At 42.3% G+C, this 22007-nt stretch overlaps 1 protein-coding gene across 1 annotated transcript in view; it reads right to left on the minus strand.

The window, feature by feature from the left end:
* Creb5 (cAMP responsive element binding protein 5) overlaps positions 1-9602 on the minus strand; it is a 433433-nt gene extending 423831 nt beyond the window's left edge. Inside the window, exon 1 of the mRNA XM_048339616.1 lies at positions 9514-9602. The gene's annotated coding sequence lies outside the window, so the exon portion shown is untranslated. The remainder of the gene's footprint in view (positions 1-9513) is intronic.
* Between the last annotated feature and the right edge of the window lie 12405 nt (positions 9603-22007).

Below are 22007 nucleotides of genomic sequence, written 5' to 3' on the forward strand. Positions count from 1 at the left end.
CTGTTTGTCAAATCCCCCCCCCCAAAAAAAAGATGCACAAAGACTTTGGGAATTATAACTTGTTTTTAATCTTTCTCTAAGTGAATGCACAGATTGATAGAGTAAATATATATATATATATGTAAATATTATACACAAATTCATATATAGCTATAGTGATAGAGATTTCTAGTGGATATTGAGAAATATTGAGTCTTGTAATATTTTCAAAGTTGACCAACTCAATGAATATCTCCAGTCCAGGGGGTAATAATTAACAATGTGACCTGAGCAAGTTTGGTCTAGGCAATGACACAAAGCTTGTTAAAGCTTGGAAAGGAGAAATGCTAGGGGATCCAGATGTCTCAAATGAGTAAGATTTTCCCTCCAAAAACAGCTAAAGGCAAATAGAATCTGGGGTGGAGAAGTAAGCTGCCAAATGAACTGAAATGAGGGGATCTTGACCTTTTCCAAAACGGAGTCTGTAAGCCTGTGCCCAAAACAAACTCTGCCTTAAAGATTTCTAGAGAAGCACCTAAAATCATGTAAAACACACTGTCTTGAAACATAAAACAGAACTCCAGTCAGACACAAAGAATTGTCTTCCAAGTTATTTGTCTTGTAAATTTTAATTGTATAGATTTATTCTCTTAAATACATTTTGTGGGACACAGCATGGCCCTTATAACTGCTTGCTGCCCTTGAACTCCAAACAAATGCTTTAACTGAAACCCCTTTCCTTAACTAGACTCAGAATATTAGAGAAGAATCCTTAGAGATCAGTAACTGTGGTTCTCCCCCTTTGCTACACATTACAAACTCTTACAGAGCTTTGTAAAAACACAGAGGCTTAGGTGCCCACCCCCAACCAATTAAATCAGAATCTCATGGAAGAGGGGTATCAGAAATTTTATAAGCTCTGTAGGTGGTTCCGTTAAGTAGCTAGGATTAGGAACCATGATAAAGTCTTGCATTGTCTGCTATCACAGTCACTAATCACACACATAGCTATCGAACATTTGATATATTGCTAGCCCCAATCAGGTTATGCTATGGTGGCAAAATATGCATCAGACCTCAAATGTTTACTATGTGTGTGTCTCATCAAATTGAACAAAATATGTTATTAAATATCAGCTCTAGGGGTGGTATGTAGCTCAGTGACAAAGCCCTTGCCTACCAATTGCAATGTCCTGGGTTTGATCCCTGGTACCAAAATAGAAAAGAAAAAAAAAACTACAGTGGAAAAATAAAATGACTCCATCTGTTTCTTTTTACCTTTATGTATGTGTGTGTTTATGAATATTTGTGTGTATACTAGTGTTGGAGCCTTGAATTCAGGACCTGGGTGCCATCCCTTAGCTTTTTCAATCAAGGCTCCTGGAGCCACACCTTTGCCTTCAGTCTTCTGCTGGTTACTTAAGTGAGATAAGTCTCACAGATTTTCCTGCCCAGGCTGTTTTCTGACTAGGATCCACACATTTTAGCTTCCTAAGTAGCTATGATTATAGGCACAAGCCGCCAGAGCCTGCTTTGCCTTTTTAGTATGGTCTATTGAACATTTAAAAACACATTTATGGCTCCCATTATTGGACAGAGCTGGGTGAGACCAATGTTGTTTTATCACAAATACAAAAGCCTAGGTCTACTATGTTTAAAGAAGCACAGTGGGGCATTCCTCCTGCTAGCTTAGACTATGCTTAGTGTCATAAACCACATGGCTGCAGAGGCAGGAGTATTAGAACTGGATGCCCTCTGTTAATTGACAACCTTCCTCCCATATGTGTCGTTCATTGTTTCTTCTAAGATTATATATTAAAGTCTATTTCCCTCTGAGAAAAGTACTCTTGCTCTCTGTTAGGCACACAGCTGTAGTTTGTTGTTGTAGATATAACCCAAAAGTATCTGGAATAGATGTGAAGGATTACATGTAGAAAAATGTTAGTATTCTCTGCCTATAGGTCCTCAGTATTGTGGGAGCCATCTTTAACAAAGTAGCATTCCCTTGGTCAGAATCTCAAAGCTTGAGCTTATGATACTAGTTGTTTCTTCCAGGAATCAATGTTCTTCAGAACCAAGTGGTCACTGCAAATCAGGCACTTTATAATGTAGCACCAAGTCACAGTGCATGTTCTGATGAAATAAATATTATCCTTTATGCCTTCTGCTCTCTGCTGCATGGATCTGGGCATTAGAAGCCAAACTTACCTACAGAAAAAATTCATGCTGTGATCAAAGTGAAATGGTCCTACCAAATCTGGCAAATAAAGACTAAAAGCATTTCTTCTATTGTAAATCAGCATTTCAGCTGATTTACATCAAAACAAATATCTGTTGTTGTTTCTGCTGCAGCCTGTGTTTTTCTCTTTAGAATGCCAGCAAAGAGGGAATTGCCTAAAACTAGCCAAAATGTCTTCTGTTTGAAAACTCACAGCTGAAACCCAGGGCCCCTTGATAGAATACAAGAGAGCTGGATTCTGATGTGAAACCTTCATGCAAAGGGCTGGAAAGGCTTCTATTGTTGATAATCCTCTTGTATCCCCTTCCTGTGGCTGTACCTGCACTATCACTGTATCTTATCTGAGTACATTGGAAATTGTACATACTGGTATTATAACTAGGAAAGTGAAAGGGAATACCAAAATCGAGAGACACGGGATAAAAAGACAAACGACTACAAAAGCAATACTTATAAAACGGTTTGGTGTTAACCAACTGAACAACTCATGGGGGGAGTGGGAAAGGGGAGTGGGAAGGTGGAATGAGGGAGGGGGTAACAAACAGTACAAGAAATGTATCCAATGCCTAACATATGAAACTGTAACCTCTCTGCACATCACTTTGACAATAAAGAAGAAAAAAAACATTTTGCCAACTAAAAAACAAGGGGGCTGGAAAGGAAACCTTTGGACCACACCAAACAACACATACAGTATATGTATTCAAATTTCTGTTTAAATCTTCTGGTTCCCCATCCTAAGCACAGCAGTGCCTATAATATAAGTAAAATGTTAAGTTCTCTGCAGTCCTCTGTGTTGCATACACAATTTCTATTAGTCATGAGTAGTCAAGTTTGGTCATTGAATCTTTAAAGAGCACAGTCCCATACTCAGCTCATTTTTAACAGTGTAACATTCACCTCCAAACACTCCTAAACATTGGCCTGGAAAGACAGCATGTGACACTTGAGGCCTGGGCAAAAGCGCATGTGCCAGAGGGAACATAGCACTTACGGCTTTATTCAACAACCAAAAAAAGAGATGATTTATGAGAACTTTAAATAATTTTTCAATCCCTTTCTCAAAAATGATGAAGCAAAACACTGGAAGTGAAGAAAATCACTGCTTTGTTCTGAAATAGGGATGCTGTCATAGAGTGTTATAAAGTGTTTCTAATAATAATCATCGAGAAGAAGACTTCAAGCTAAAAGTAAATTAAGAAAGCCAATGTTCGAAAAGTTAACATTGCAAATACACATGCACAGACACTCACACATATATACATACACACAAATGAAATAAAAACTGCAGTCATTCAAAAGATCTGACAAAAAATAAATAAAATCTTTGTGTTCAAAAAGTTAGTGGCCAAAAGACTTGAAAAGAGCAATGCAGCCAAAGCATTGGATTGGGATCCATTTGTGACTAGAGGATTTATGGCAGCCTGGCTAGGGAAAGACAACTTGACCTGGAAAGTAGAAACAGGTATATGGGCACACCAGACCTGAGCTGCCCCCTCTGGCTCTGGGCTTTGGCTGAGCTAAAAAAATACCACCAGACCTGGTGTCTCTTATGCTGAACAGAGATGTTGACTATAAAGTTCTCCAAGTATCTGTAAAGTATCTATCTTACCATCAAATTTCTTGGCCAAGAAGAATCTTTTATTCCCTCCAACATCAATTCAAGTAAAATGCCAACACAGTAGTTTTCCATTTTTGTTAATGTTAGGGTAGAGATTACAAACATGAGCGTTAAAGAAGTAGAAGAAAACAACTAAAATAAACATTTTTAGAGTGGTAAATTTATTCTGATTTATTCTCCCAAAAATAACTTGGAGGGTATGGGGGAACAATAGAATGAATCTAAAGGAAAACAAAATATCAAAATGTCAGCGTCTATGATCAGGAATTTATCTTAACCTCTCAGATTTATTTTGAAAATCTTAGAGACTTCACTAGGAGCTCACTACTTGGAAATCTCCAATAGCCTCTTCGCCTTTAAAACTTCTTTCTTGTGTTAAATTCTTGATTGGTGATTCCCAAACATGAAGACTAGCAGACACTCAAAAACACACTAGTTGCTTATTTTTCCTTAATACAAAATGTAATAACTCTTTAGCTAAACCATTAAACACGATATCATTTTTAAAGTGCCAGACTTTCTATTTAAAGCATGCCACAAAACAGCTTATTTAGTTTACAACCAGGTGTATGAAGAGGTCGTTTGGTGTCATTAAGTCTGTTTAGCATATATGAAAGTACTAATTTATCACGCATAAATATTCAAGGTTACTACCCCTCCAGCTATTACCTTTTTTCAACTGTACCATTTTCTTAAACTTTGGAGAAATAGTCCTAGATTTAAAATTTTTAAACACTAATTTGTAAAAAGCCTTGGTGGATTCCCATAATGCAGCCGGTAGTCAAACTGGACAAGATAATGAATTGACTGAGATCATTGTTCTGTCTTCATCCAAGAAAGCTGCCTCTAAAAAAAGATTTTAAATTGCTATAGAAATCCAATTTGTAAGGAGGAAAAGAAGCATATAGATGGGAAACGCCAGCCATGATCACATTAATTTCATGACTAACAGCACTGCTTTGAAGAAAAAAAAATAAAAGATGACAAAAATAATAACGGACTCAAATCCCAGTTTTAATCTAACAAAATAACCAGAAGAACCAACTACAAAGTTTATATGGATCCAGTGGTGGTCACACACACATCAAATACTTTTGAGCTTAAGAAGAAAATTCTAAAGCTAAGGAAATGCTATATAGTCCACTGAAGTTCTGTTTCTAAAACATAAATTATAGAAGGAAATCTGGAGATTAGAAACTTGATTGATGTCAGTACAAACTGCATGGAAACCCCTTGATTGGTTGGTTTTGAATGCAGGTGTAGGAAACTGACAAATAGTTATAAGGAAACTATTATACTTATTATGAGTGAAAAGCGACACAGGAAAGTCTTTCTGACAAATTTCTTCAACCACGGATTGAACAAAAACTACAATTTCACAGAGTTACAGATATTAAAGTGTGCTTTCTACTTTCATATGGTACATTCTTATGAACTGTTGAGTTATAATCTATATAAGATTACAGTTGACTTTTCTGCTTCAATAGGTAAATATATGGATATCAGTGATTTACATTAAAAACAGCTTGAAGCTGGTTACCAATTGAGCAAACAGGTCATTCTAAGCAAAGCTGAAAATTAAAAATTAATATGAATCATTAAGAACTTAAAAGTCACTGATCTATCTAAAATACTACATGCAAAAAGAAGTGAGAATGTTTATGGGGAGACATGGGGCTTCTTTTATTGTTTCCTAAGTTTTAAAACTAATGTTATAGCTGATCTTCAACTAATAGCATCCTCCTTCAAGGGTGCATGTATCTAAGTTTGCTGTTATGCTTTGCTTTAGCCTATAGATTTCTTTTTATCAAAATTCCTTCTTCCTAAAACTTAAGTACTTATTGAAGTGATTCATGAGAGCTCAAGGAATGGAGTTCTTACCTGACACATTACAATAATATCCTTGCTGAACCTCATATGCTCACAAACATATTTTAATCCAGAAAGAAGAGTCTTTACACATGTGCATGCACACGCGCGCACACACACACACACATTTTCCATTAAAAAATGCTACCAATCCTAGGAAAATAACCAACGCCACAGTAAACCTCCTCACAGAATAAGAAATCAATTTCCAAATTCCATAAAAATACAAGATGGATCCCACTGAACCAGGTGTAAACTTCCTTTTCTGCTGCAGAAGCACGATGAACATCATCTTACCATTGTAGAATAAAATCAGCAACTTGTTGCCTCCTGCAGTCACCAGATCAGATTTTTTTTTCCTTCCTTACTTTCTAGTAACTTCTTTTCCCCAGCAAAATTAGGAATAAAAATAAATCTGAGTATTTGTCTCAGTTATTTCAGACTAGAAGATTGCAAAACTAGTCTTAGGAAAACACAACACAAAAAGACCAGGTCTGGTATTTTACAATCACTTCTGCAAACCAAAGGTACCTCCTGGACTCTTCGTACCTCCTTCCCTCCCTCGTTTCTTTTAGTAATGAGACTAATTTTTCCAGTAGCCTTGAACTCCCTAGATTTAACTGACATGGAAAATGTGACTAAAAACTTGTAGAACTGTCTAGCCTCCAACCCTACACAGAATCAACTTTGTTGTAAGTGTTGAGGAACACCTCGCAAGCAGCTACATGCTCAGTTTATACTCCTGCACTACACAGCACTGAACACCAACACAGTGCGCCATCTAGTTAGCAAGCTGCAGTCTCCGACCCAGAAAGGGGGACACCTTCAAACCCTGGGAGCTAAGAGCTTGTCAGAGTTCAGCTGCTCTAAAGGTCCAATTGTTTATTTAAATAAAAAAAATATCGCTACTGAGATAATCCACATCTAGTGGATATGGGAAAATTTAGGTAATAATGGCACTACAAACTTTTACATCTAACTTTGATTTACAAGATAAAAGCAAGTTTTAAATTAAAAGGGCTTTCTGTTAATAGAGCTTATTATTCTGAAGACGGGAATGATTTTCTTCGAAAGTTGTCCCTGGGTGCATGCCTATTATCTTTGCTTTTCCCCTTCCACTAATGAGCATTTATCTAAAGAGCCTGTTAATCCTCTGATGTGTGCTTCTGGTCAGAGGTAACAGTTTGAATAAAACCACTAATCACTGATCACTAAATCACTTATCATTAATCACATTCTCCAGGGCCCATGACCCAGGCCATTTTTCCTTTGGATCTCTTACATCACAAACAAGAAGTTTAACATTTTTGATGCACACCTAATGTGAATAGGGTTATACTATTTCATCTCTAGATGTGAATAAATAATAAATACTGCCACAAACCTGGGGGGAGGGATGTCAATTAGACTCTAGACAGGAGTTTCACAAATGTCTACCCACCAGCCTGGCTTTCACTCTAAACAAAGTAGACCTGATCATAACAAAAACATGAGTTCTTCAAGTAGTTCCCATCGATTTAAAATATAAACTTGCCTTTATTTAGTTTTACCAGCTCCAAATCAGAGAGTGCCTCAATCTCCTTTCCTCCTCTACCCAAAAGCCTGTTAGTGAAATTTTATTTGATTTCTGCTATGTATTCCCAAGAGTCCTTTTTATTTGTATCCCTTGAATAAGTCACGAACAGGGGTTTCATTTCAACTTCCAGATAGAGAGACTGTGATTTAATTCAGTGACGCCTGTAGGTAACTTCCTCTCCAAACTTAAGAACAAGAAAGTAACACACGCAGCAATTTATTGGATGGTACTTTGAGTTCAGTTCAACGCCTCACAGTCACCCACGTTGGAGATAAAACATCTAATTTTGATCCTTCCAGCCAAACTTGATTTAGTCAGCTCCTCTATAGTTTTCCCTCTCCAGCTACATGGTTCCAAGCAGGCGTTGTGTAAAGTATTTGTGTTCGCTGCGGGTATAGTACCTTCCCAAATCACCGCAGCGACAGGGAATAAGCCTAAGACTTTTAAACACTCCCTAAAGGTGCCTTTTCTATCGGGGCTGAACATTTTTCTCCCTGGAGTCGGGGGGGGGGGGGCTTGCTGGTGCCTTTCCTAAATTATAGAAAAGAGCAGATTGCACTCTGATCAGGTGCCAAGGTCCCCTCAGACACCAGAAGCTCTTACCCATACTCAAGGGACAGTGTTCGCCCCAGGGAATGCTGTAAAAGGCAGACACGGGGCCTAGAGAGATAACGATGTGGGCGGAGGAGGGGTAGAAAAGGAGGGGTCAAGGAAAGAGAGGGCAAGAACGATGCCCAGGGAATGGTGGGGCGATTGCACGAACATGTTGGGGATGGGGGTGGGGGTTGAAAGCAGAGTTGCTTTGTCAGCATTCTAAGCCCCTGAACCCTTGAGTATCTGAAGCCGTTAATCAAACACTTACTGGCCTGCAGAATGACGTAATGGACCAGTATCCAGCCTTTATTCCTTGACACTTATCAAGAGAGAGGGAAAATTTAAAAAGGAAAAACAGAAAAGAAACTCCACTGTACTCTGCAGACTCTGACAACTAACTACATATAAGCAGCCCACGTCATTTCCCAGCCTTGACCTAGAGTCAAGTGGGGGTGGCACTGGTTTAGGGAAAGTTGGGGTCTTTATTTAATCAGACACCCCTTTGGGCATATAGCCAAGACGGTGCGGTTGCGGTCCCCCGGGAGAAAACATCTTGGGGAGAAAACATCTTGGTTCTTCCATATCTGGCCCCTCTAAGAACTTCATGGAAAGTTTAGGCGGTTCGATGGAGAATCCGATGGAGGAAAGCTCCACCTCTGGGTGCTGAGAACTGATGGGGCGCTTCGGAGGCTCCAGCCCAAGCTGTCAATTGGGGTAGCGGTGAGGAAGAGGTAAGGATGCCAGTCAGTGAGAAAGAGCCAGGGCCGGAGGCAGGAGGCGGTGGAGGCGTGGACGCGAGCCTGAAAGCGCCGGGAGCGAAAGTCAAGTGCCCTCCAAGGGCGACCTCCCCTCCCCCGGCGCGCAACTCCGGCTGGCCGCGGCGGGCAGCCCTGCATGCTCGGCACCCCGGAGCGAGCGAGCCCTCCCCCCGAACCCCCGGCGCTCTCGCCCGGCCGCCTCCTAGGGGACCCGGCGGCGTCTTTGCAGCCAGCGCCCGCTGGAAGTTTGCAAACTTTCTCCGGGGTTCCGCCGCATCACTGGGAAGCTGGGGGACGCGGGGAGGAGGCTCCGGACGCTTCATCTCCGTTGCTACCGCTGCTGCCGCCGCCGCCGCCGCTGCTGCTTGACCACACTTCTGGAGGGTTCCGCACCTTGCCAGGTCTCTGGAGGCAAACACACACCCCCGATTCGTAACTGTTCCCCGTGTCAGGGAAACACGCGCGCTCCCACACACGCACGCACGCTGGGGCGGACACGGCGCTGGCTTCGGCTAGCATCCCTCCGGGCGCGCGGCGCAGCGGCCGCCGAGACGCGCTCCGAGACGGACACGGCGTGGGTCTCTGGGTGGCCACGGGACACAGCACAACTCCACAGTCAACCAGCAATGGGGGCCGGACTTCCCTCTGGTCCGCCAAAATGTTTACAAACACAGATCACTCTCCAAAAGAATGCATCACATCTTCCCTACTCCTTGCCCTGTGACCTGCCCATTGGACCAAGTAACCTCGCGGCTGCTGCCGAGCACCAACCCCTGCAAACAAGTACGCGCCCGAGATGGCTCCCGCGGCAAGTGCAACAAAAGTGGCTAAATGCAAAAGCCCCAGAAGTGGCCGAGCCGTATTTTTAGGAACTTACCAAACAAGTGTGGAGAAGGCAAGAGCGGAGCCCGGGTGAAGGGACCACGTTGGACTGAGCAAAGATTACAATACATTCTATTTAGAGTGCATTACATCACCCCCCCGGTGACGTCACGTGGGATTCCTGAACTTCTAAATCATTGCGGTCCGCGGGGGAGGAGGGCGAGAGGGCGGGGCCGTCACGCCGAGGAGGCGGGCCCCGCCCAGGCCCCACCCCGACCCCGCCTCTCCCGCGGACCCTGCTGCACCCGCCGGGAGGCCGCGGCGGCGGCGGCGGCGGCGGCGACCGCGCAAGCAACAGCTTGCAGAGCCCAGCGCAGTGTGACACGGCTCCCTGACATTAGTGGAGTGAGTCAGCTTGGAAACAATTCAGACAGGACCACGCAGGAAGCGCGGGCACAGGCTGCTCTCTCGCTGGGAGGGCCTGGGGGAGCGGGGGGTCTGTAAGGTGTAAGGGGTCGGGTGTGGAGAAGGGGATGCTGAAGTCCAGGGGAAGAGAGTTTCTGCTATTAGAGAATGCAGGACATCCCTGCCCCTCTCCTCCAGGAGATGTCCAGCTCTCGCTTGCGACAGTCATGACCTCATTGCAGTGTTTTCTGCTCTGTGCAGGCTTCTCGGAGAGCTTTACACCCCGTCTTCACTTCCCTGCCCCCACCCCCTTCACCTCCAGGGCAATTGCTTCCTTTTTGTGCTTCATTATTGAGAACATCGCCCTCCAGCCCCCACGCCTTCCAAGTTGCCCCCTTTGAGCTTCTGAGCAACTGTAGGGAGAATCTCTCCTGAAGGCGAAAGGTGAATCTCAGCCAAAGCCAAGTGATGAGCCTGATTTAGATTCAACGTCAGAGCCAGAAGGGCCCTTGGCATCACTTCCAGAGCCTCCTGGGTTACTGGCCCAAGCTCTCCCGCTGGGAAGAGGCAGAGCCAGGGCCAGAAGGCAGGATCCGAGCGCCTGGTCTGTAGGGTGGAAGCCTTTTAAGCACGGGCGAATCACCATCGCTGCCATTCTCAGCTTAATTTCCTGTCAAAAGTTTTCTGTGGGGGTAGCAGTACCCAGAGGAAAGAGACAGGCTAATTTCCAGCCGGTTCTAATGGCCACTGGCATCGTTGCAGCTGCTCCCTTGGGAAAGAACCACAAGTGAGCTCCCTTGTTTCACACAATCCTAGAGCAATCAAAAGTAGGCCAGGGCCGTGTTATAATTATCCTTGTTGTACAGGTGAGCTATGACAGGTTCTAGAAAGCTAAGGAGCTGGCCCAGGATCACCAGTGGGAAACACAGGCAATGGCACTGCCACCACACCAGCCTGTTTTCAACAACAAATCCCATCTGGTCTCCTCTAGAGAATCAGGGTGAACATTCCCTTCTTGGTGGTTGAATCTCCTGGCCCAGTAGTTGGAGCTTTTCTTAGGAACAGTTTAACTCTTATTAACAAGCAATGATCATTCCTGACATTTATGTAACATCTGACATTTATATAGTACCTCACATCCCAATGCATCACAGCCGTGACTTTGCAGTTTGCCAGAGGATCAAGACTGGACTGGCTACAAATTCCAATGCTTTGCCTGGATTGTCAAATATTTCTGAACTGCTTTTGACATATTGAATAGAAATGCTTTCCATTTCTTATGGAAAGTGTTTCAGTGTCCTCTCTGTCCCTTTCATGGTCCTTGGAACCACAGAGACATGGCTGCATATGCCCCCACAGCCTTACTGCACTTTCCTCCTTGTTCTTTTCCATGAACAGTCCTAAAGGGACTGTTAAAAAAAAAAAAAAGGAAGCGGGGGGGGGGTGGAGGGCGCTCCAATCCTAACCTGATTCTTAACCATTAACCAGTAAAACTTTTAAGAGAAAATTCTATTTTCCTGGGTTTGTGGATGGAAGCAATATCCCAATTTGAACTAACTTCTGTGCCAACCCACTCACTTACCAGCTCAGCCTTTCTCACCTAAAGCAGGTATCTATCCCCTTTTCCCTCAAAAGAAAAGTGTGAGCTCATCATGGTCCTAATGTAAGAGAAAAAGAGAGAAAGCTCACCACAGCAGAGCTCAAGTTAACTTTTTTTCCACCGCCATCCTCCAGCCTCGATAAAGAGGTGTGGACCAAGAAAAAAATAGTTAAATAAACAAAGCCAGGATAATAACCAAAAGATTTTTATACCTGTAAGTAGCTAATCAAATTTAGAACATTTAACTCACAGTATTCTCCAAACAGAAGCACATGGATATGAGTTTTCAAGCAAGTACTATCCAAATTTCTAATGGGGTAATGAGGATAATTATAGTAACTAAAACAAAGAGTTATACCACTTGCATTAACAAATGTACTTGGCACCAGTCAAGCACACTATGTAAGTACTTGACTTCTTTGTACTAAGAAAAAGAGTATGGCCAATGATGTGATAGGTGGGCATTCAGTCATGTTCACAAACTTAACCAAATAATTGGAAAGGGAACCTTTGCCTCATCTTATCCTCAGGGCAGCCCACACTGCCCTCCACATATATCACAGGTACCTAGCACCCTGTCATCTGTCAGATCCTGCCAGCGGGGCCCTCAGTTTGGTGACCCACAATTCCACCTCTCTTGCAGTATTTCTCAGAGCCAAAGTACCATGGAGGCTGTAGCTCACAGGAACAGCCATGGGAGGGAATCTCTAGGGATACTTCAACTGGTGGGGATGAGAGCCTAAAGCATTTGCCTCCCCCCCCCCCCCGGGATGCCACCACAAGGAATTACATCTCACTTCCAAGTTTGATAAGATGTGGAGGGAGACAAGGTCTCTTATGACCAGAATCAAGGTAAATTAACTGGGGTACCACCCACCTAAGATCGTCTACTACCCCACAAGCCAGCCCCGGAGGTGGTATCACTGGTGCTAAGGAAGTTGGAGCTATGAGGAGCTGACCAGAACTTACATTGATCAATGAAAATACAACATTCTGTAGCTAGACCAGAGATTAGCCCTTCTACTGCTGGATCATGAAAAGGTAAGTCCAAAGAAGAAACTAAAGCAGTAGTTAGTTTGGGTATCCTCAAAGGAGGACTTTTTTTACATCCTGAAAAACTGACAGTTTTTAGTGCTTACCCATCAAAAATCAGTCCTGAATAGAATCATAACAAGGGGCCTTAGAGGGGAAGAAATTCTTCAAGTTTGTGCTTTAGGGTCAGTTATTTCTCACTCTTCACTGAATATAAGCAAAACATAAAGGCTTCCTTCCCAGTTCCTAGACTTCCACAGAAGGCCTGAAACTGAGTGGGGTAAGCAGCACACAACTGGGTAGCAAGTCAGAGGCAGCTTATTGGGTTGGATTCCCTAAAGGAAAAGTCAGTTTAAAGCCTTTACTGGGACCAGGAATCTGCATTCATCATATGCCTTGGAGTGGGGCTGGGGGAGCTTCACTTTGAGTGGCTCTGATTTGGTGAATTCTTAAATAGGCAGTGTTTAGCCATAAAATGTTCTCCCAGAAGGCTCATATGTCAGGGGCTTCATCCCCGGCCCACTGGTGGCACTATTTTGTGAGGCTATGAAGGCTTGGAAAACTAGGTTAGTAAAGTGGGCTTGTGGGTATTTTATCTTTGGCTTTATCCCTCCTAGACCTTCCCTTTCTTCTCTATCCACAATGAGGTGAAGAAACTCCAACATGTGTTCCTGGCACTGTAATGCTTGCAGCCCTGCCCCATGCCCGCTGAAACTGGGAGCCAAAGAAACCCGTCCTTACTGTGAGATATTGTGTCACCGCCATGAAAAGTAATCGATACAGGTGGTGATACTGAAGGAAACTGGTGAGGGACCAGGAAAGGGTTAGCCTGCTACACAAAAATTCTTTTTTTATGCTTATTTTTAAAAGATTTTGTCTTGCTGTTGCTGCTCTTTACTTTGCATATTTATTTCTCTGTAATTTTGCAATACTATAAACTATGACCTTAGAGTGCATATATAATTCATGCCAGTCCTCTGCAGGCTTCCCATTAAGATGCCCATTGCTTCTGGAGAAGGCTTCTTTCTCTTTGTCCCTTTTTACAACTCCTTCAGAGCATCTTTTGTCCATTTGTGTTTTCTGTTGTTTTCTCCTTTTTTCCTTTCCTTTTCATTCTTTTCCTTCCTATCTTTCCTACCTCCTTCCCTCCTTCCCTCCCTTCCTCCTTTCCTTTTTCATTTTCCTTTCTTTTGTGCCAAAAATGGGGCTTGAGCTCGGGGCCTGGGCATTGTCCCTTAGCTTTTTCACTCAAGGCTGACACTGCCACTTGAGCCACAGCTCCACTTCTGTTTGTTATTAATTAATTAATTAATTAATTTTTTTGTCATATGTGGGGCTTGAACTTGGGGCCTAGGCATTGTTCCTGAGCAATTTTTTCCTCAAAGTTTAACACTTTGAGCCACAGTGCTACTTCACAGTTTTTTGTTGTTGTTTTGGGGGGGGGTTGTTTTGTTTTGTTTTGTTTGGCCAGTCCTGGGGCTTGGACTCAGGGCCTGAGCACTGTCCCTGGCTTCTTTTTGCTCAAGGCTAGCACTCTGCCACTTGAGCCACAGTGCCACTTCTGGCTGTTTTCTGTATATATGGTGCTAGGGAATTGAACCCAGGGCTTCATGTATACAAGGCAAGTACTCTTGCCACTAGGTCATATCTCCGGCCCAGCTACTTCATGTTCTATGGGGGTTAATTGGAGATAAGAGTGATCTTTCCTGTCAGGGCTGGCTTTGAACTACGATCATCAGATCTCAGCCTCCTGAGTAGCTAGGATTACAGGCATGAGCCATCAGTGCCCAGCTCTGATTTTATTTTTGTTGTGGGTTGCTTTTGTTTTCCTTTACAAGGTGGGGGGCATGGAAGGATGTTAACTGAAAACAGGAGTCTCATAGACTTTTTTCTTAACTGACTTTGAACCAGGATCTTCAGTTCTCAGCCTTCTGAGTAGCTAGGACTACAAGTATGCATTATGTTTTCTTAACTTAGTTAACAATAATAGTGATATGGTTGCTGCTGACATCTATTTGGAGATCACATCCCCCCAATATTCTAGAATGTCTCGATCCCTTCTAAGATAATCATCATCAATTGTCTTTATTACCTCATTTGAAATGATAAAGGTGACCAAATAGATGAAGCAAACAATACTATGGTTTGAATCTCAAATGTCTCCAAAAGGCTCATGTGCCACACAGTTGATGGGCCTTTGGAGAGTGATTGGATCATGAGGGCTCCAGCTCCAATATTGAACTAACCTGTTACCACATTTATAATGAAATGACATTACTGGGAGTTGGTTGAAGCTAGGCAGTGAGGCTTAGAGTAGCAGATCACTAAGGATGTGCCCTGGAAGGATGTGTCTTATCTCTGGATCCTTCCCTTGATTTCACTGCCTCCTGGCTGCAATGAGGGGAGCAGCTTTCCTCCACTGAAATGTTTCTGCCCTGTCACACGCCTAAAAGCAACAAAGTCAGCTGATTGTGAACTGAAACCATGAGCCAAAAGAAGTCTTTCCTCCTTTAGGTTGATTTTTCTCCAAGTATTTTGTCAGTGATGGAAAAGGTGATTAACACAGACAGTAACAACCATGAAATAATTAACATTTATCAAGTCTTTACTATATGTCAAGCCTTGGCCTGAAGACTTCCTGTGTATTTTCTCAGTTAATCCTAACAAACCATTCTCATTTTGCAGTAAGGACATTGAGTCTTTGAGAAGTGAGTAGCTTTCTCAGGAATGCACAATAGGGGCATGGGTGAGCTGGAGAAGACACCCATGTCACTGGCACTGATTCCAACACCTGCCTAAAGACAGTCTATGATGTGAAAGTCTTCAGTCCAAGTCAGTTTGAGAAATCAAGAAGCAGAGAGATGAAAGCCAGAGACCGGCAGTGACTAGGGAAAGCCTCTAGACTCCACCCAAATTCTGGACCTGATTAACCAAGCAGCATTCCAGACTGGGCCTGTCCATGGCCTGCCAATGGTCAGGTCACACAGGGACACATGTTCAGAAAGTCCACATTTGGTTTAAAGGCTCAGTTGACACCATCTTTAAATCCTGGATAATTTTGTTTCTTTGAACTTGGGCTCTGTAGATGAAGCCAGATAAGGCATGGGACAAGTGCATGAGCCGAGGAGATTCACACATTATTCATGCCTGCTATTCTTTACCACTCTTTTGCATACAGAGCTCATGATGTACCATGACCACAAGAGTACTGGAACCCAAGATATATAGGCAATTAATAAGACTCAAGACAAATGCAAGGGAATTGGTGACATCTGAGAGTGAGGTGAAGATAAGGAGATTGGTTAACCTGAAAGGCCACATTTTCCTTTAAAACTAGACCTTTCTTGTGACATGGCAAAAGACAATGTATTCCTAAAACCACAAATAACTGAGAACTCATCTCATGTTAAGGCTCCGTGAGGCGACCATACACACCCACCAAACTATTGCAAGAAAGGAAAGAGAAAGATGAGGTGCCCCATAGGACCCCTATAGTTCCTATCTTTGCTGCTTTTTAACTATCTATGAATAAACAAAGCAGAGTGTGATTAGAATGTGCATGATAAAGACAGCTGTGTTCATTTGGGGCAGCACATCCACTGTTCTAGTAAAAGTAAAACATATATGCCCATTCCAGCTATGAAATCAAAATAGTGCTGTTTGAGGGGCTGGGAATATGGCCTAGTGGCAAGAGTGCTTGCCTTGTATGCATGAAGCTCTGGGTTCGATTCCTCAGCTCTACATATATAGAAAATGGCCAGAAATGGCTCTGTGGTTCAAGTGGCAGAGTGCTAGCCTTGAGCAAAAAGAAGCCAAGGACAGTGCTTGGGCCCTGAGCCCAAGCCCCAGGACAAGAGAGCGGGAGAGAGAGAGAGAGAGAGAGAGAGAGAGAGAGAGAGAGAGAGAGAGAAAGAGAGAGAGAGAGGAGATAGAGAGAGAAGAGAAGAGAGAGAGAATAAAATAAATAAAACAGCAATATCTCCTTTCAAAATAGTAAAAAAATACAAAAAATAGGGCCGTTTGAGTCATTTCACATACAAGATAAGTGATATTTTACTATTAAAATGAATTTCTTACAGAATAAAGACGAATGGGAAAAATTAACGTTAACAAGTTTACATTTTAATTTTTGCTACTTACTATCTACCTTACAGGATATTGAGAATACTTCACAATTTTTTGTTGTTTTTGAGACAAGCCAGCCTCTGGATCACTTTCTTCCTATCTCAGCCTCCAGAAATCTAGGATTACAGTCAGGCACCACCATATGCAGCTGTGTTGATGTACATAAAATGCTCAAAACCATGCCTGGCATGGACAATCACTGAAATAATTATTAGATACAGTTATGCTTTCTAATGCTTTAGGAGAGATTAATAAAAACTCATATCAAGTTCTTAGAATTGTGCTGGGCATGTGGAATGTACTCAATAAATACAAGCCACACTACATTTCGTGAGAGATGTGCTGTTGAAATTCTATGATTCAAATGACAGAATCAATCCAATAAATGTTCGAATTCACTTAGTATAGGTTACTTGTATGGGAAGGAGAAGTTGCCTTCAGATAACAAATCTGTACTAAGTCTGTAGACAGCAGAAGAGTTTTACATAGCTGATACTTTGGTTAACACATCACAATTTCCCTTCTAGTCTTCATTTATTTATTTGTGTGTGAATATGTGCATGTGTGGGTGAGTATGTGCACACACATGTGTGTATGGCAGTAGTTGAGCTTGAACTCAGAGCCTGGGCACTATCCCTGATTTTTTTTTTTATTCAAGACTAGCATTCTACCATTTGAGACATAACTCCACTTCCAGCCTTTTGCTCATTAGCGGGAGATAAGAGTCTTTCAGACTTTCCTGTCCAAACTGGCTTCAAACCGTTAGTAGCTAGGACTTCAGGTATAAACCCCTGGTGCCAGGCTCCTTTCTAGTCTTGACAGACAAGTGGTCTTTTAAACAGGCAGTTGTGTAATTATCATCTCTTGCCTGGTTTAGAGCTTTAACAAGCCCTTCTTGAAATCCTAATGGACACAATGTGAAAATGCCATGTTCTCGTGTTAGAGGTGTGCAGGCACATGAACTGTAATGTTTCGGCTGAGCAAGGGGCAGCCAGGTCATATAAGACGCAAGCATGGGAGACCTCATCTGGAAGATCATCAATTATTGATAGTTTGATCTATTATTATTAGAAATTATTCTACTCAATACCCTATAAAATGAAATGTCTGTGCCTCAGCCTGGCTGAAAACCAAAAGCTTCGTCTCAAAGAATCTAAGAGTGTTATATCTCAGTAAAATTTACCCTTGTCTTAATGTGTTCCTTTGGGGTTTCTCTCCTTTTCTTTCTTTCTCTTTTTTTACCTGGTTAAAGAAAATAGTGACTCTGTCATTTGGTTCCTTCTTCTTTGAGATTAAGTGAAAAAGAGACTGACACTGACACTTGCTCTGAAAAGGTGGCCCAGAGGAATAATGCTTTGTCAGCAAACTCCAAAAATTCTAATCATTTTTGCAAGATCGATGGTAAGTGGAAAGTAACGGCTTAACAATAATTAGGGATGTTTTATAGAGAGAGAGGTTCATTTTAGACTAAAACATTATTGATGTCACATCAATTAATACTGAGTGTCATCTCAGGAACTGCTGCTATCTCACAGGCCCCTCTTTATGCCATCATTAACCACATCTCCTCATGTACTGCTTGCTGATGAGGACGGTGACTGCCATCTCTTTAGGGACACTTAGATGTACCCAATTTAAATGATCCTTGAGAATTCCAGTAGCTTTTAAACCTAATTCATTAGCCATTCCTCCCCCTACTCATATGATACAGAATATATACAATGCAGAGACTTACTCTGAATCTCATTTGAATTATGACTTTTACTCATAAGGGAGTTGAAACAAAATATGAATCTTCCCCATCCTCTTTATCTTTTCCTTCACATTGATATTTTGTTGTTGTTGCTGCTGCTGCTGCTGCTGCTATTTGTTTATTTTGTGCCAGAACTGGGTCTTGAACTCAGGACTTCATGCTTGGCTTTTTCACTCAAAGCTGGTGCTCTTCCACTCAAGTCACACTTCCACTTCCTACTTTTTGCAGCTTAATGGGAGTTAAGAGTCTTGTGGACCTTTCTACCCAGGCTGGCTTCAAAATTGTGACCCTCAGATCTCAGGCTCCTGCGTACCTAGGAATGCAGGCAAGAGCCACTGGTACTGGGCTCTGCACACTCATTTCAAACATTCTGTGTATAGTTTTCATAATACTATCCTTACCTGACACTCACAGAGATTATAGTATCAACATTGCATTGTGATGTGCTGCTTGGCAAACCTGTCTATTTTGAAGACCATTCTAATTGTTCAATACCATAACAAAGTCTGAGGGGAAGGAAAGCATGCTATTATGTGTGAGCAACAACTTTGGGTCAAGATTGTTTTATACTTTATCTCATTTTATCTTGACAGCCCTAGATAACAAGAATTATTTCTCCCAGTTTATTAATAGGAGAACCGAGGCTCTGGAGAGGCTAAGCCATTTGTTCACACAGCTAACAAGAAAGGCTTTGAGTTTCAAGACTAATTCTAACTCCAGAATACTCATTGTTCATCATACCCTGTTGTGGTCTGGTTTAATACTCTCAATTTCTCCTTTCACCTTGGGCATAATGTTATTTCATTTTGTTGAGCAATGTCCCCTACCCACATATATGAACCCAAACATGGACAAATAATGGGCCCCTCTGGGCTCATGTAACTGAGAGTGGTACTCTTTCCTAAGCCAATTCTTGTATTTGTTGAAAGAGCAACAGGTCTCTTTGATGAAGACCAGAAGGCCCTCAGAGCATCCTGGTCATCCAAGATGATCCAGACATATCACAGCCCCCAAAGTCTGTGACCCGCAAACCTAGCACCTGACCTGAGTGTTTACTGTGATCACGGGCTGCTGACGACCACTCTCCCGACTTACCCTCAAGAAAGATATATCCTCCAAGGCAGAGAAGGTGGAAATGGCTACTGTGGAGGCTGAAAGGATTCACTAAGCACTGACTGTGACCTTAGTTTAGTAATTGCAAAATGCCAACATGGTGGTGGGTGATGGGGCTGTGTAACAACAACAACAAGAAAGAATAGATGGGCAGGAAAATATTTAGCCAAAATCATTGTAAGCTGAGGATGGTCCATATGCCTGTCAGTATCATTGAGCTAGTACAATCATTTGTATAAATTGTAGTCATTTATGTGATGTACATACACAGCTACCCATAGTAGCACTCATTACAACAGCAATGAGATGAAAGTGACATGGACATTTGTTCATCATAATAAACTGAGTAAATCCAAACAATGGAAACATATAATCATAAGAAAGGATATCATCTGATGACATCCTTCCCAAGAACAGGTGGGATAAATTATAGAGTGGAAAAAGCAGGTTGAGAACAGATTTTTAAACACAATGTCCATGATTCCATGGATTCAAGGTTTTTGGGTTTGGTTTTTTTTTTTTCTTGTGCAAATACTTGGGCTTTAATTCAGGGCCTACATGCAATCCCTTAGGGATTTTTCCCCTCAAACCTAGTGCTCTACCAATGAAACCACAGATTTTTGCTGCTTCGTTAATTGCATATAAGAATCTCTCACATTGTCTAACTAGGCTAGCTTTGAACTCAATCCTCATCTCAGACTCCTGAGTAGCCAGAATTACAGGCATGAGCCACCAGCATCCAGCAATGGATTTGAACCTTAAAAGTTTCACTTTTAAAAATCTAATTAACAGCCTAATGGCCTTTGTATTTAGGGATTGGACAAACCACAGGCATGTTCATAATTAATGTTAAACACAATGTGGTGGCTCAAACCTAGCTACTTGGAAGGTAGAGATTGGGGACAGAAGTTCAAGACTAGCCCCTGCATAAAAGTTTGTATCTAAACCGATGGCTGGGCAAAGTTATTCCAGCCATGAGGAAATCACTAGGTGACATCCTCAGTAACACTAGAAAGTATACAGAGGAATATCACAGCCCAAGAGAGTTTGAGCATAAAATGAGGTCCTATCTGGAAAATAACAAGTGTATAGGGAAGTTGGAAGCATCGCTCAAGTGGGAAAGCCCCTGCCTTGCAAGACCCTGAATTCAATTTCCAGTAACACACACACACACACACACACACACACACACACACACACAAATTAAGTCAGACAAGTCAGACAGATTTAATGTTTCAGCTAGACTTTCACCTTGACCACTTTGCCACTAAGGCTCCTGTAACTCTGGAAATATTCTGTGGTTCTGTTCTTTCACTACTCTGAGCCTTACTCAGAAAAAGAAACCTTGGTTTAGTTCAAATATGCAGTGTGGATGCGAGGAAATGAGGATCCTAAATTAATTTTGGGCTTTAACCACAGGTTCTATGAGCTCAAACCCAAGTCCCAAGGGGATGAAACTAGGAAGTTGCTTATTAATAAGTGCAGAGTTTCTGCTTGAGATGATGAAAATGTTTTCAACATAGGCAGTGGTGATGGCTGCACAATATTGTGAATGGGCTTAGTGTCACTGAACTGTGCACTTCAAATGGTTCAAATAGTACAATTTTTTCTGCTAGTATTTTTACCACAATGAAAACGACATGGGAAAAAGTGAAAACAAACAAGATTACTAGGTATGCATGCAAGCTGCTACTTCTAGCATGTGAGCTGCTGCCTCTCTCTATGCTTCAGCTCACATCAGTAGAGAGGAGAGGCAGAGATGCTCTGGCTCCACTGTTCACAGTAACACATAGTAGGCTGTTGCTGCCATGGGTTGAGCTTGAAGCATAGTCCTCTACTGGTAGGATTTCACAAAGAAATCACCTATTTCAGTTTTACTTAAACAGACATGTCTGTTTGACATCTCATGCAAGGGACTTGCTCATCACTTCCTCAATCTCCACTGGTGATGGGGCTTGAACTTAGGGGCTGGACTTGAACTGTCCCTTTACTTTTTCAGCACAAAGCTGATGCTCTATCACTTGACCACAGCTCCAATTCTGGGCTTTTGTTGGTTAAATGGAGATAGGAGTCTCACAGTCTTTGCTTTCCAGGCTGGTATGGAATTTTGATCCTCAGATCTCAGCCTCCTGAGTCATGTTACAGGTGTGAGCCACCTGCATCTGGCTGAGATTCTTAAAATTTGTCAGCGATTCATTAATCCAAATAAAACAGCTAAGGAACAGCTGTGGTAGGTGTGGATCTCCGTGCACATCCTTCATACCCCTCAACCTGGAAGGAGAGAAAGATGTGGTATATTCCAGAAGCTGGCTCCATACCAACAAGGCTGGGCAGATGAGATCTTCTATTTTCTTATCACTTAATGATGCCTCCAGTTATGTATCAGCAAATAGGTCCTTCTAGAATACAGCTGCTATCGTCCGTTGTATTGTAAAGGGACAAACAGGTGCCTTCTTGGAGAGAAATGCCCCTCTGTAAATCAAACATCCCACTGAAGAATGTCACACATCCTCACATGTGG

The sequence above is a fragment of the Perognathus longimembris genome, chromosome 2, assembly GCF_023159225.1.
Source record: "Perognathus longimembris pacificus isolate PPM17 chromosome 2, ASM2315922v1, whole genome shotgun sequence".
NCBI classification, from domain to species: Eukaryota; Metazoa; Chordata; class Mammalia; order Rodentia; family Heteromyidae; genus Perognathus; species Perognathus longimembris.